The sequence below is a fragment of the Abrus precatorius genome, unplaced genomic scaffold (assembly GCF_003935025.1).
Source record: "Abrus precatorius isolate BTA unplaced genomic scaffold, Abrus_2018 Scaffold0, whole genome shotgun sequence".
NCBI lineage: Eukaryota > Viridiplantae > Streptophyta > Magnoliopsida > Fabales > Fabaceae > Abrus > Abrus precatorius.
This window is the reverse complement of record NW_020874290.1, coordinates 3,906,218-3,920,564: the sequence shown is the minus strand read 5'-3', so window position 1 is coordinate 3,920,564 and position 14,347 is coordinate 3,906,218. Positions and strand designations below refer to the sequence as shown.

Sequence of the window (14,347 nt, the reverse complement as noted above, 5' to 3'; positions counted from 1 at the left end):
TCTCTCAAGCAAACCGAGAGCTTGCAAGCCCTCAAACACCACCACTCTTTCATCCAAATCACTCAAACACTTTACCGCACGATCACAAACTTCTTCCTCCTTCATCCTTTCAATTATCGTGTGGAAGGAACCAACTTTGGAGGAGAACCTTGAAGAACTTGGCTGCTATTTTCTCGGTCCAGCAAAGCTTTCCTTGGAGATCCATCTATTCCAGCCCTTTCTCCATTTCATTTCACACCTAAAACTCAAGGCAAGGGGGAGTTCTCATCCTTTACTCCTTTGTTTGCTTTCCTTGGTTGAAACTGTAAAATCTTGTAAAGGTTTCATTTTTATCTCCAACAACATTGAACAAGCTCATTGTACCATTTTCATGTTGAATTCCATTTGATTTCTTCACTTTATTTGCCTCTAAGCTTGTGGTTCTTGCGTAAGAGAGGTAATGTCCCTAAAAGTTTGCATTTTAGACATTTACATGTTGTTTACTCCTTGTGAATGTCTCAGTTTTTCACCTCCTTGGATGAGTTTATTGTTCCAATGATAATCCACCCTTGATATCAAGTAACCATGAGTTTGGAAGACAATTTCCTTCATTTGCATGTTGAGTATTTGTCTTGTACTCCATTTTATCCCTTTGAAATTTTTGGTTTCATGCTTAGATGTGTTGATTTCTCTCAAAGCTTGGAACTTTATTAAGTGCTTGCAATTTCTCCCTTGAAAATATTTCGGTTTTGCCTTTGCATGTTTGAAATTCTTGATTTCTATAACGATCCACCTTCAAAGCCATGATCCATGAGTTTGCATGTTGTATTCCTTCACTTGCTTGTTGGATTTTCACTTGAAAATTATTTGACTCACTTTCAAAGTCTCAGTTTTAGTTTTGTGTGAAGAGATTCTTTAGAAAGTTTGAATTTTTAACCCTTGCATGTGACATCCTACCTTTGTACGAAATTTTGAGTTTGAAAATATGTTGGAAACCTTTTGTACAAGTTTCGGTTTAGAGGTTTTCTTGCTAAATCTCTTGAGTAAACAAAAATCTACCCTTGAGACCTTAGAACCGTGAGTTTGCATGTCTTGAACACGTTGTTACCAAACTTAATTTCATAAAAAGAACTCCTTTAGTAATTTTGAGAGTTTGAATACTAAATTGCCCTTGTGTTGTCTCAGATTACACTTTTTAAACATAGTCCTTTGCTGAAAATTAGAATACTACACTTGGATGATGGAACTTTGTGTTTGCATGATGAGTTTTCCCTATTTTGCTTGTTAGTGACTTGACAAATAATGAGATTTTGAAGGCTGGACAGATCTGAATATTATGAGGAAAAAGACTGAACTTAATGTGATTTGGAACCTTGGAATAGTTTGAAAAGTTTATTGAGTAATGAGAGAAAATGTTATAAAGGAAAAAGTGAGAATGGACTTGGATGGTCTCGGTTTTGACATTAAAAAGTATTGCAAAATTCAGAAAAATATTTTGTGTGGACCTTGCATTATAAGGAAACTAAGATTGAACTTGAAAATGTGTTGTCTTGATTTAGATGCCTTGAACCGTGTGGGACTTGGTTGAGTGTGTGATTGAATGATTGATTGTAAAATTGATTGTGATTGACCTTAATGTTGCTTGGTATTAGTACTTGAAATTGGTGATGTTTGCTTGAATGAGTTGCTGAAAAATTAGAAGTGATGTGAAATAGTGTACTATTCATGAATTGTGTTATTCCTTGAAAAACCGTGAAGAGGTTGAATTGACACTTGGCTGGAAAATTTGAATGACTTACTATTTATTATGATTATGCCAAGAAATGGCCATGTTGATAATGCTACATGCATCATTTGCATCTTACTACAAAAGACTTGATGAACCAAGAGATTGTGCAGCGAAAAAATAATTATACAATGATATATTGATGTTGATCTAGAGCCCTTGAGGGCTGAATTATCAAAAAGGACCTTGGACCTAAATGAAATTATTGGGAATGTTATGAATTTGACATATATTGAGTGGTTGAGTAAGTGGAGTGAAGAAACCACATATATCTTACAAGAAAAAGTGTGAAAACCTGAGAGGATGGAACTTAGAAAAATGGTGAAATAAATTGATTAAGTTAGTAGCATAATAATGACATAAGATTGATTTGTTTTCCGTAAATAAAAATAAGAAACCGAGGGGTAATGTCATTAAAACTCGTGTGAGTTAAATGGTTTGGTTGATGGTTTAGGAAGGAGATAAGTTCAATAATTTGCCCATTGATAGAGAGAAAAACTGAGAGGAAGAAAGGGAGAAAATGAGAGTTTGAATTAAAAAGAATTATGGATAATAAGGTGATAGAGGTTAATAAGAATAACGAAATGAATAGGATGAATTTGAATGGTGAAATGACAAGGATTGAGAAATAGGATGGTGGTGAATTTTAAAAGAGAATGAAGTGAGAAAGAGAAATGAATTATGAAGGCTTGAATGATTCGCCTAAGTTAAGGTCCAAAGATGTAACATGTTGTACTAAAACTATCCATGAGTATGAAATTATAAAACCATGAGACTATGAATTATGATGAGGAATATATATATTATGCCCTGAGTTCCTGAATTTTATTATCTTGAGATTATTATGAACTCAGTGAGATTTATTGTGTAACTCATGGTATCTATTTATCCATGCTGAGGCATGTGACTGATGGAGATTATCTATCCATGTTGCTAAGTCTATGATGACTTTTGGCTTGATGCTATGTGCTATGATTTTAAGTTCGTTGTGACTTCTATTATATCTGTGCAATAGCCCGAGTGGCTGGATTATATGAGTTGAGAAAACAATCACAAGAAAACTGAAAATGCAATTCATGCATCATATATAATCTTGTGAAACGACTTGATGGCATTACAGAGGCACAGTTGTAGGTATTGGAAGTTCAGTCCAAAGTAGATCTTCTGGGGATGGCCAAAGGGAGAACATCCGACCTAAGTGGCACATAGCAGCTGAGCTCCCTGTAGCTGGGTCGTGACCCGCTTGCAAGACCTTAGCCAAACCTGACGTGAACTCCATAATACTAAGGTCATAGAGGTCCATTCCTGAACGTGCCAAATGGCACTACACATCAATAATATGCTATTATTATATTTTCTATCTATTATACCTATGCAGAGTAGGGAATGGAGTCCTCCGATCGCCACATGACTTGAATCTTTCTATCTATCTCTATTGCAAATGTTGGGCAAGTCGCCAGTCATAGAGAAATGGGATCCCCATGCATCATTTGCATGCTATTAACACATGAGTGACTATATGGGTGAGATGGAAACCTGCATTCATGCATCATATGCATTATTATTAGGGATGTTGGAATACTTGTGAAATTGACTATGATTGTGATTTCATTTATCTCCCTATTATATGCTTGAACCTTGTATGATGCTGAGTGTGAATGGTTGAATGGATTTGTGACTGTGATGCCGCCTTCCTTGGGGTATGGCTGTGATTGATGTTTCTGTTTGGAGAACTCACCCATGTGTTTGTATTGTTCGTATTGCTTTTCTTTTATTTATATAGATGAATAGGAACAAGGTGAAGGTGTTCATCCTTCCTTCTGAGGATGACATATGGGTGTTTGATTCCGCAGCCCAGCAGAGCATCTTCTGCGGATTTGCTCGAGTGATTCACAGAGTTGATAGTGGAGGATCATGGATTACCTAGTATAATGCCGACACACCCATTGAGATTGTCTTCTCTGTACCTCCTGGTGACACTCAGTTACCTTACCCCGCCTTGTTTGCTTCTCCCACACCCATGTCTATTGACCCTTGTACACCTACTGCTAGATCTACTCCTGCACCTGCACCATTCTCTTTTATGTCCCCCACTTCTCCACCATCCATGTAGTGGAATCCTTCATTATGTATACCACTATGCCTTCTTACATGCATCCTGCATACCCATCTACTTTGGTTCCACCTACTGCCACCCGTTCATCCCCTCACCCTACTGGATGTATAGAGGAGAATAGTGGAAATTTTGTGGCTGCAACTCCTAGTTCTGCTTCCCCAACATCATCTGAGGAGTCTGACCCTATTAAGGATTATTCGCCTCTTGATTGATGTTGTTTTTATTTATATTGTAGTGGAACTGCTCTTAAGGAGTTTGGTCTGTGTCTATTTTACTTATGTTGTATTTGAATCATGTTGACCGCACTGTTTAACTATGAACCTATCGTTTCGGCAAATTATATTTAATATATTTGAGGTATTTCCTGATGATGAGTTGTGATGACTGATATGAGTATATTATTGATAGTGAGTTATGGATTGATGAGATGAGAAAATATATGCATGTTAACTCTCTTCTTGAAAGAGAACTATTATCACAAACTGTATGTCTAAAGAAAAAAAAATAATGACCAGATTTTGGTGTTTTCTAAATTATCATATTATAAAGTAGTTATCAACAATGTAGTGAATTGGGTCGCTACAATCACAATTTTGCAACACTTGAATGCACAATGTTTTTAATTTTTGGGTGTTATAAGTGCAAGTACATGTGCTGTTACTGCATAAATTTGTTATAAAATGCAATTTGTACATGTTTTTATAGTCCTTTGTCAATTTTGATATACATTTGTTGCACTTCTTTTTTTGAACAATCAGACTTGGATTTTTCATTGCTATAAATTCTGTTTTGTGCATTCTTAACTATTGCTTCATTTTTCTAGCTCTAAAACTTTGTTTTGCTTAGTAATTCTTCCTTCATTATGCAGCCTGCAATTTGCACAGCAAAATTCTTCATTTTTATGTAGTTTATATATATATGTGTGTGTGTGTGTGTGTGTGTTTGCTGTCATTTCTATTTTGAATAGTCCAAGTATTTTAACAAAGAAAGCAAGAGGCAAGCCCCACACCTCAGCTTGATTCACATACACAGGGGAGTCTCTTTTTACTCTCCCTAATTTTGTTCTGTTCTCTGAAATGTGATCCTAACTAACTTTATAAATCTTGCATCTCTCTTGTGCACCACATTGTTTGTGAATTCACACAATTTCTGAACATTGCTGACCACCATGATTGTTTTAAATTCTAAAAAATTTGCCATGGTAAGCATTGAAGTTAATTTTTCTTGATGAGAGTATGCCTACTGGATTTTGAAATTCTTTGCATGATTTGTCACTTTTCTTTGTCCTTTGCCCATGCATTTATGTTCTAAAATGATTGAGGTTATTTTTGTTTTTAGCTACCTTCAACTAAAATGCCAACCTTTCATTCAACCCTTGTTAGCCCTTTTGAGCTTGACCAAATTTTTCTCTCACCTCTACACTACCACCAAACATGCCCAAACACTTGTTCCCCGTTATAACTTAGAAAGCATGAGCACTAATTTGAATAACTTAGCAAATTCTAAGTTTGGAGTTTCTATTAGAAATTGCTTGAGGATAAGCAATCCTTTCAAGTTTGGGGTTGGGAAATTATATATGGGTGTATAATTATATATGTTGAGAGAGCCATTTTGGTCAATTGCTATAGTTATTAAGTATTTAAATTGAGTACCATTCAATTTACTTCAAAAAAAGAAGAAGAAAGAAAATAAAAAAAATAAAAAAAATAAAAAAAGAAAATAAAAAATAGAAAACAAAAACAAAATGAAAAGAGAAATTCAAAATAGAGATTTAAGTGCTGCAGCATTCAATTAAGAAAGTTAAAAAATACCCAATGGGGGAGTGCAAATAGTTTTTCAATTTCTTAGATTTTCTAAGTTATCCCTCATGTTTTTTCTGATATAAGGAATAGCGAGTGACCAAATTGTTTCTCCACCTAAACCTTGACCACATTTTAACCTTTAGAAAGCCCTCTTGATTAGAACTAATTACATGGATAGTGTGAATTGTAAATTTGTCAAATCTGTGTGAAAGAATGACAACAAAAGGCATTAAAGAGAGTCAAACACAAGCCTAAATACTTGAGAGTGTTGAAGAAATTGCTTGTGAATGGCTTGCATTAATTTAATTGCTACAAGAGGGATGATTGATAAATTGAGTGTGTCAATTTTTATGGGAACTAGTTATTTCAATTGAAAAAGAAAATGAATTTGCTTGAGGACAAGCAAACAATTAAGTTTGGGGCTGTGTGAGTCACTAACTCATCTAGGAAATTAAAGATTTTTGGAATATTTCATTGGATTTAAATCATAAGTTAATGCAATTAATTTGAAAATTCAATGGAATGTTACAAGTACTGGAAAATTTGTATAGATCATTCATATTATGATGTTGGCAATTGAAATTTTAAAGGAAATTAGACAAAAAGTGGCAATTGGACTAAAGACCGAAAGCTAAGCGCTGCAGGACACACTTTGTGGGGACATGATGCTGACAGAGCCTATAAAAGCAAAAAATTATGAAAAGCTTGGCATCTTTTCTTTCTTTCCTTTTTAGTACATTCCAGAGCGCAGAAATCTAGGTTTTTATAGACAGCTTATGTAGAATATGGTAGCTAGGGTATTTTCTTTACATATTTGCTAGAGGATTCTTATGGGAACTTTGATTTCATCTTATTTTCTCTGGTTTATGTAATAGAACAATAACTTCTCATTTCTTCTATTTGCTGCAAACGTTTTTGTAAACAGGAATTCTATTTCTGCAATATATTTCAGTTTTATATTATTTACTTTCCTCATGTCTAGCTAAATATTTTGGAGTTGAGTGAGGATGAACTTATACCTTTTACCCTTTGCAATGACCTAACATTGGATATAGCTCAAGATACAAACTTTATTCTAACATTTTGATTCTAAACTTAATGCCTCACTGTTCTACGTGAATGGGGTTGATGAAAAAGAGTTCATTGCTGGAAAGTTGTGAGCTTTCTTGGACTGGAACCAAAATGCTTATTATAAATTGTCTAGGAATAGAAGTTTATAATGATGTGGTCTGTTGGATTTTAAATCTTAATGATGAATGTGTTTAGTTATATCTAAGGAATTAGGACACTAATTTTATTTTAGAACCAATTACCAAGGAATTGGGATTAGGTATTTTAGAAAATCTGACCATTAAATAAAGTTGTATTTTGAGTTATGCATATACTTGTAAGCAAAAGGAAAGGGATAAGGGATTCCGAACTCAACCTATTTTTTATTGTGTTTAGACCCATCTCCAGTAATTTAGATATTTACATCCTGCAATTATTTTAATTATTACTCCATTTTTAGTCTTGTAGTTTTTGGTCATTGATAAATATTAATCCTAACACTTTTATTTCTGTTTTTACAATTCTGCAATTAAGTAATTTTTATTCTGTTATAAATTGTTTTTGGGTAACCCAACTAGTGTTATTCTTGTAGTTTGGTACTTAGCATTAATCCCTGTTGACAATAATCTTTTGTTACTTCAACGATTTGGTGCATTTGCCAAAAAGTTTATCATTATATGTGGGAAAAATAAAAGCAAGACTGCTCTTGTATTTGATCTGGATATAGACAGACATTAAGAAGGGTGAAAAATGAATTAAGCGCAGGAAATTTAGCAAGTAAGGAGCAAGAATTAGAATCTACACCTTCTACTTCTAAATCGGAAGAACTTCAAATTCCTTCTCCTACACCACCAACACCTTAAGAGAAAATAATGGCTGGATAGAATAGGCTGAGAACTTTACAAGATTATACTATACCTAACATGCAGGGTTACAACCTTCCATAGTCAGACCAATAATGCAAGCCAATTATTTTGAAATAAAACCAGCTATCCTTCACTTAGTACAATAAGACCAATTTTTCGGTTCAATTTTAGATGTCCCTAACTTACATATTTCTAATTTTCTGCAGCTTTGTGATACAATTAGGATGAATGGAGTCAGCGCGGATGCAGTCCGATTGAGATTATTTCCATTTTCCTTAAAGGATAAAGCAAAGTGTTGGTTGCAAGCTCAACCACAAGGAAGCATAACTACTTGGGCAGACCTTGTTAACAAATTTCTTACCAAGTATTTTCTACCATCTAAGGTTGCCAAGTTAAGAGGTGAGATCACATCATTCGTGTAGCAAGAAGGGGAATCATTATATGAAGCTTGGGAGAGACATAAAGAGCTTTTGAGGAAGTGCCCACACCATTGCATACCGGAATGGATGCAATTGGAAACATTCTATAATGGAATGAGTCTAGCCACTCAAACCATGATTGACACAGCTGCAGAAGGATTATTAAATACAAAATCATTGGAGGAAGCTCAATGGATTATAGAGATGATGGCTTTATCTATGTATCAAAATTCTAATGCAAGACACTCTACATAAAGTGGAGGATATGAAGCTAAAATTCTTGAGACTTTCCTTATGCAGAACCAGCTGCAAAACCAAATGTTTTTGCAGCAAATTGCTGCACTAACTCAATAAATAAGGAATCTTCAAGCAGGGCCAATTCAGAATATCCAGCTTGCGATTTTTGTGGAGGAAACCATGCCAATGGTGCATGTGATGCACCTACAACTGAACCTCAAGAGCAAATTAATTATATGGGAAATTTTCAAAGACAACAACCTTCATTCCCACCTAGTTTTCAGTATCCTAATAGCAGAAATCAGCAGATTATAATTGGAATTCTCAAATTTCTGTTGCAAAGAATTCTAACTTTACTATGCCTTTTTTTGGTGCAGATATAGCAGCACAACAACATTATTTTCAAGGGAATCCAGCCACTAAATCCCAAAGAAATCAAAAGTTTTCTAAGCCTATGACTGAAAGGTTGAGTGAAATCGAGGAAACCATGTTGCAATTTATGAAAATGACCCAAACAAGCTTCAAGAATCAAGAATCTTCCATGAAAAAGCTTGAAACTCAAATTGGATAGTTGGCTGAGCAACTGTCCAGCAAAGATGAAGGGAGATTTTCCAACAATACAGTTGTCAATCCAAAAGAGCAATGCCAAGCTATTATGACTAGGAGTGGGGCTGTTTTGGGGAGTCCTAGACCTGCCAAAAAGAGATCAAATAATTCTACTGCAAAAGAGAAGTTGAAATCTGATTTGGATGAAGGGAAATTCACTTCGTTGAAGAAAGAAAATACAGAAAAAGAAGTTTCTCCAAAGGCTGTGAGAAACACAAAAAGACAAATACTTAAGGAAGCAAATCAGCCTATTGATGAAGAAGATACAAGAGACTTCTATATCCTCAAAGAATGCCAAATCCCCAACAAGAAAAGCAGTTTGAGAGGTTTCTATATGTCTTCAAGAAATTTCAAATAAATATTACTTTTACTGAGGCATTTTAGCAAATTCCTTCTTATGCAAAATTTATGAAGGAGCTACTATCTAAGAAGAGGAAGCTTGAGAATGACAAAATAGTCCCTTTAACGGAAGAATGCAGTGCTATAGTGCAAAGGAAACTCCCTTAAAAATTGAAGGATTCAGGTTTGTAACACCCCGAATTTTGGTAATATTAATTATTATTATTCTTATATATATTCATATATGTGTTGATTTATTTGAAAATGATGTTTTATGTGTATTAATTACATGGATATGTGTATGTATGACTAGTTGGGCTAAAATAGGCTAAGTGCCTAAGTACAGGGCGAGATATTAGGTTGTTCTCGCTGCAGCGAGAGGATTTTCGCTGTAGCGAGAAGGCCCTGGGACGAAGGACCAAAATTGTCGCCTTCTCATTGTAGCGAGAGACGTTTCACTGTAGCAACAAAGCGACAGTTTGGGGTGCATTTCTGGGTGCAGTCTCACTGTAGCAAGATTCTTCAAAAACTAGAGTGCAGTTTTCTCTGGTTTTTTTGCTGTAGCGAGAGGGCGTGTCGCTGAAGCGAGAGTGTCGTGACCAGAAAAGGATTTAAAGGGGGTTAGGGTTCGGGGAGAGTAATTTCTCCCTCTCCCTTCGATTCTCTCACTCCCAAACCCTATTCCACCGATTAATTGCCTCCAAAGCCGTTCGGGAGCGAGTTTGGAGCTCGAATTTGTGTGGGGAACGCTTGGAGGTGAGTTTTAAACGGTTAGAGTTTTTATTTTTCCTTCCTTTTCTCTGTTCTTGGTAATTTTTGGGGTTCTCATGGAATTGTTCCATGTGTTTAGGCCGAAAGCCGTGTAGGGAACATTTCCATGGTTGAGTTCGGGCATGGGTCTTCAATCCAAGGTGAGGGGGGACTCTACCCTACTCCTTTTCGTGTGATTTGCTAGTATTTTGTGAGATATTATGATGTGGCTGGGTAGAGGGTAGGAAGTTGCTGAGATATGTGATGTGGGCACTTGTGCTATTTATACATGTATGTATATCTGAATGAACATTGTGAAAATATGGGCCCGAGGGCCGTGTAATATGAATGGAAGTAGGCTAGGGGCCGTGTGTCTTGAATGAATTGTGGGCTATGTGCTGTGTGTGCTGTAAAAATGAAATGTAGGCCTAGTGCCGTAAAGTTGAACAAATATAGGCCTAGTGTCGTGTACTATTAAATGTGGGCTATGTGTTGTAAACTTAAATGTGTGTGATTGGGGCGTGTAACGCCGTTGTAATGTGTTGTGAATGGTTCAGCGATACACTGGGGGTGTGGAAGATGAGGACGATAGAAATATCTTGGGGAAGAGGGAGTGGTGGTGACACCGACTGTGGAACGGGTGCACCACAGGCCACACACTTTCTTCCTGACTAGACCTCTGACCATTACCTTTGCTGAGTGACCCGTGATTGCCTACGTGGTATCCGTGAGGCGAGGGTAACCGACGACCATTCATGTGTAAATCTGTGATCACAGTGTCAATGTGAGTGTGGCTGGCGTGCGTAGGCACGGGTTCATGAATTGTGCTTATGGATATGATGATGCTGCCTGTGATTGTATTTGTTTAATGTATTGAGATATTCTAATGAATGATGTTGTTTGTGTTATATCTGTATAAATGTATTGGAAATGTGTTGGAGGTGAGACTCTATGCTGATTGTGTGTTTTGGGTAGTGAAGAGTACTCACCCTTACATTCATTTTTCAGGTAATTAAGACGATCAGCACCGGACTTGATAGAAATTGTAACCCCTTTCCTTATTTTAAAATATTTGATGAAACCAAGGGTTGAGAACCTTATTCGAAATGAAATTTATTATATTTCAAATTTTTGAAATTATGATTTATTGAAATTAAACATAAGGTGTTACAAGGTTCTTTTAGCATCCCATGTTCTATTGGAAATTGTACAGTGGGAAAAACTTTATGTGATCTTGGGGCCAGCATTAATCTCATGCCTCTTACTATCATGAAAAGACTTGGAATAGAGAAAGTCAAGCCTACTAGCATAACTTTACAGCTTGTGGACAGATCTTATACATATCCTTAGGGTATTATAGAGGATTTGCTACTAAAATTGACAAATTTATTTTCCTTGTAGATTTTGTGATATTGGATATAGAAGTGGATGCCAATATTTCTTTGATTTTGGGTAGACCTTTCTTAGCTATAGAGAGAGCCTTAATTAATGTCCAGAAAGGAGAACTTATGTTGATATTGCAGGATGAGAAGGTTATTTTTAATGTATTTGAGGCACTCAAATATCCCAATGATGATAATACTTGCATGAGGGTTGATATTCTAGATTCTATTACTTTCCCTCATTTTATTGATAATGCTGATGAACTTTCATTGTTAAGGGAAACTATAGTTGCATGGAATTTTTCTACTGCTGAAAAGAAAGAAGAACACTTGAGAGAATATGTGCAGCAACTGGATACCTTGCCAATTGTCCCTTTTTCAGAAAATCCAGCAAAAAAAGATTTAAAAGATGGAGCAAAAGAGAATAAGGCTGAGAAACTTGAGCTGAAACTATTGCCTTCTCACTTGAGATACTCTTTCTTGGACCAAGAACATGCAAATCCAGTGATTATTAGCAATGATCTCAAAGGAGAGGAGGAAGAAAAGTTACTGAGAATTTTAAGAGCTCACAAGTCAGCAATTGGCTAGCATATTTCAGATTTAAAGGGGTTCAATCCAACTTTTTGTAAGCATAGAATTTTGTTTCAAGAGAACTACAAACTACTGGTACAACCATAAAGAAGATTGAATCTAGTTATGAAAGAAGTGGTGAGAAAAGAAGTGATGAAGTTGCTGGATGCAGGAATTATTTATCCTATTTCGGACAGCCAATGGGTTAGTTGTAACGCCCTGAATTTTGTAATATTGTTAAATTATTAATATATATATATATATATATATATATATATGTGGATTACCATATGCTGGTGTATTGATTTACTTGATGGTGATGTGGATATGTGTATGTGACCTTGTTATGATGTTAATACATGTGTAGAATATGTATATGTTGGTTTGTGGCTAGATTTGAGCTGAGGAAAATAGGCTAAGTGTGGATGTTGTAGGGTGTTCTCGCTGCTACAGCGAGAAGGCACTGGGAGAGAGAGATAAAACTGTCGCGTTTTTGCTGTAGGTGCAATCTCGTTGTAGCGAGACAGTCTCATTGTAGGGAGATTCTACAGAAACCAGAGTGTAGTTTCCTCTTATTTTCACTTTAGTGAGAAGGCGTGTCGCTTGTTGTCCAATCTCTAACACTAGCAAGTGCACTAGGAATTACAGCAAGTAATGAGTAATTTTAAGATCAGAGTATCGTCTCCATAGGGAATTAGCAATTCAATTACCACTTTACAGATTATTCAATTAGGAATTCAATTACTCAGATTATTCCTACAAAAACAAGATTAAATCCTTAATTTCTAAGCAGAAATCTCACAAATGCTAAAATAACTACATATTAAAAGAAAACCTTCAACCTTTGCCTTGTTTCTGGGTTAGAATTACACTAAAATATTAGTAAAAATATAGATTCATCACTAACCAAATTTAATTTTTGCTTGTCCTCAAGGAAACCAAACTAAAACATGGATGGTTCCTCCATTTTTCAAAATTAGTTCACACACTGCTTATTTCAGATTTTTCAATTTCCAATTCTGTGTTTTCTGCAAAAAAAAAAATTTTCAAGTTTTTCGTCCAACTACTCTTCATGATATTCATACTGCATAATCATCATTGAGTAAGAATTGTTATCTAAGTTCATATATTTCATCTAAATTCATGTGAGCACAATTAATAAACATGATCACAACTCACTTGGAAGTGTTTCCCTCATCACTCAACAATGTTTAGGTATTTTTTCTCTCTCTAAATCTTCAATTTAACTACACTCTACCATATGCTTGCCCATATTCCCAATTTCCTCTATTTAATACAGTCAATCACACATCCAAAGGACTTTTTGCAGGTTATAACAGGGCTAAGGTCAAGGTAGGTATTGAACAAAATGGAAAACAATTCATGCATTTTCAAAAGATCAGAGACATTTTGAGCAAATGACTTTAAAACTAGCATGGGTCTGCATTATTTCTCACTAATTCCCTCAATCATGCAGCATATAATTTCACTCGTGCAGCAACATTCTAAATTTTTCTTTTCTTTTGCTTTTGCTTTCATACACTATTTTTTTCATTCCTTTTTCTGCAGTACTTTCCTTCATATTCTTCTTTTGAACTCATATTTTGCTACTTTCACCATCTTTGCTATATATTTTTCATTTTTCTACAGCTTTTTGCTATTTCTTTCTGTCTTTGTGAACTCAAAACATAGATAGCTTGCTATTCCCCACCCCAAACTTAGAACTTTACTTGTCCTCAAGCAAATAAACTGTGGATGCCACCCTAAACTTAGTTAGAAACTCATCCTCAATTAAACTCACTATGCCTCTTTTCATTTGAATGGTAAAATTGGTTTTTTAGCAAGGCTTATAATGAGGTAATTTCAAGAAAGGCTATTAAGCTCAAATGGATGAACTAAGATATTCAAGCACAAAGGAAGGTTCATTTAGGCTAACTAGCTATAATCAAATAAGGCCTCTATCATATGTGTGAAAACTGTAAAGTTGCATATTTAATCAAGAAACAAGGCAAGTTCTAGAGAATGCAGCAAAATTATGATTAATCACACATGAAAGAAAAGTATGCAGCTCAAGTCTCACTATGAGTTTGTAAGTGAATATGTTAATCATTGAACTCACAATTCACTTTTTCAGAATTATATGCACCTAGCGGCAAGACTGCCTTATTTTGAAAATACAGGTGTAATCTCATTTTGAGAATGGGAAAAAAAACTTAAAAAGAATAAAATCAAACAGAATTCACAAAATTATCAATTGAAATGCAATTGTTTCACCGATAGCAGTTCAATATCTATTCTAATATTTTTGTGTTTTTCATAAAATTTCAGTGTATTGTGAAGCTAACACATGAATAAGAGGTAGAAAATGAAACTCCCCTTTCATGGCAGCTTGTGCAAGTGTCAACATCCATTGTGTGTTAGTGCTGTGATTGTGACATTTTCTGC

The 14,347-nt window shown here is 35.3% G+C and overlaps 1 non-coding gene across 1 annotated transcript; it reads right to left on the bottom strand.

Annotated features, from left to right (window-relative positions):
• Nucleotides 1-7,988: 7,988 nt before the first annotated feature.
• LOC113853634 lies at nucleotides 7,989-8,095 on the bottom strand. Its single transcript, XR_003502678.1, has one exon. It is a non-coding gene; the product is annotated as a small nucleolar RNA R71 (small nucleolar RNA).
• Between the last annotated feature and the right edge of the window lie 6,252 nt (nucleotides 8,096-14,347).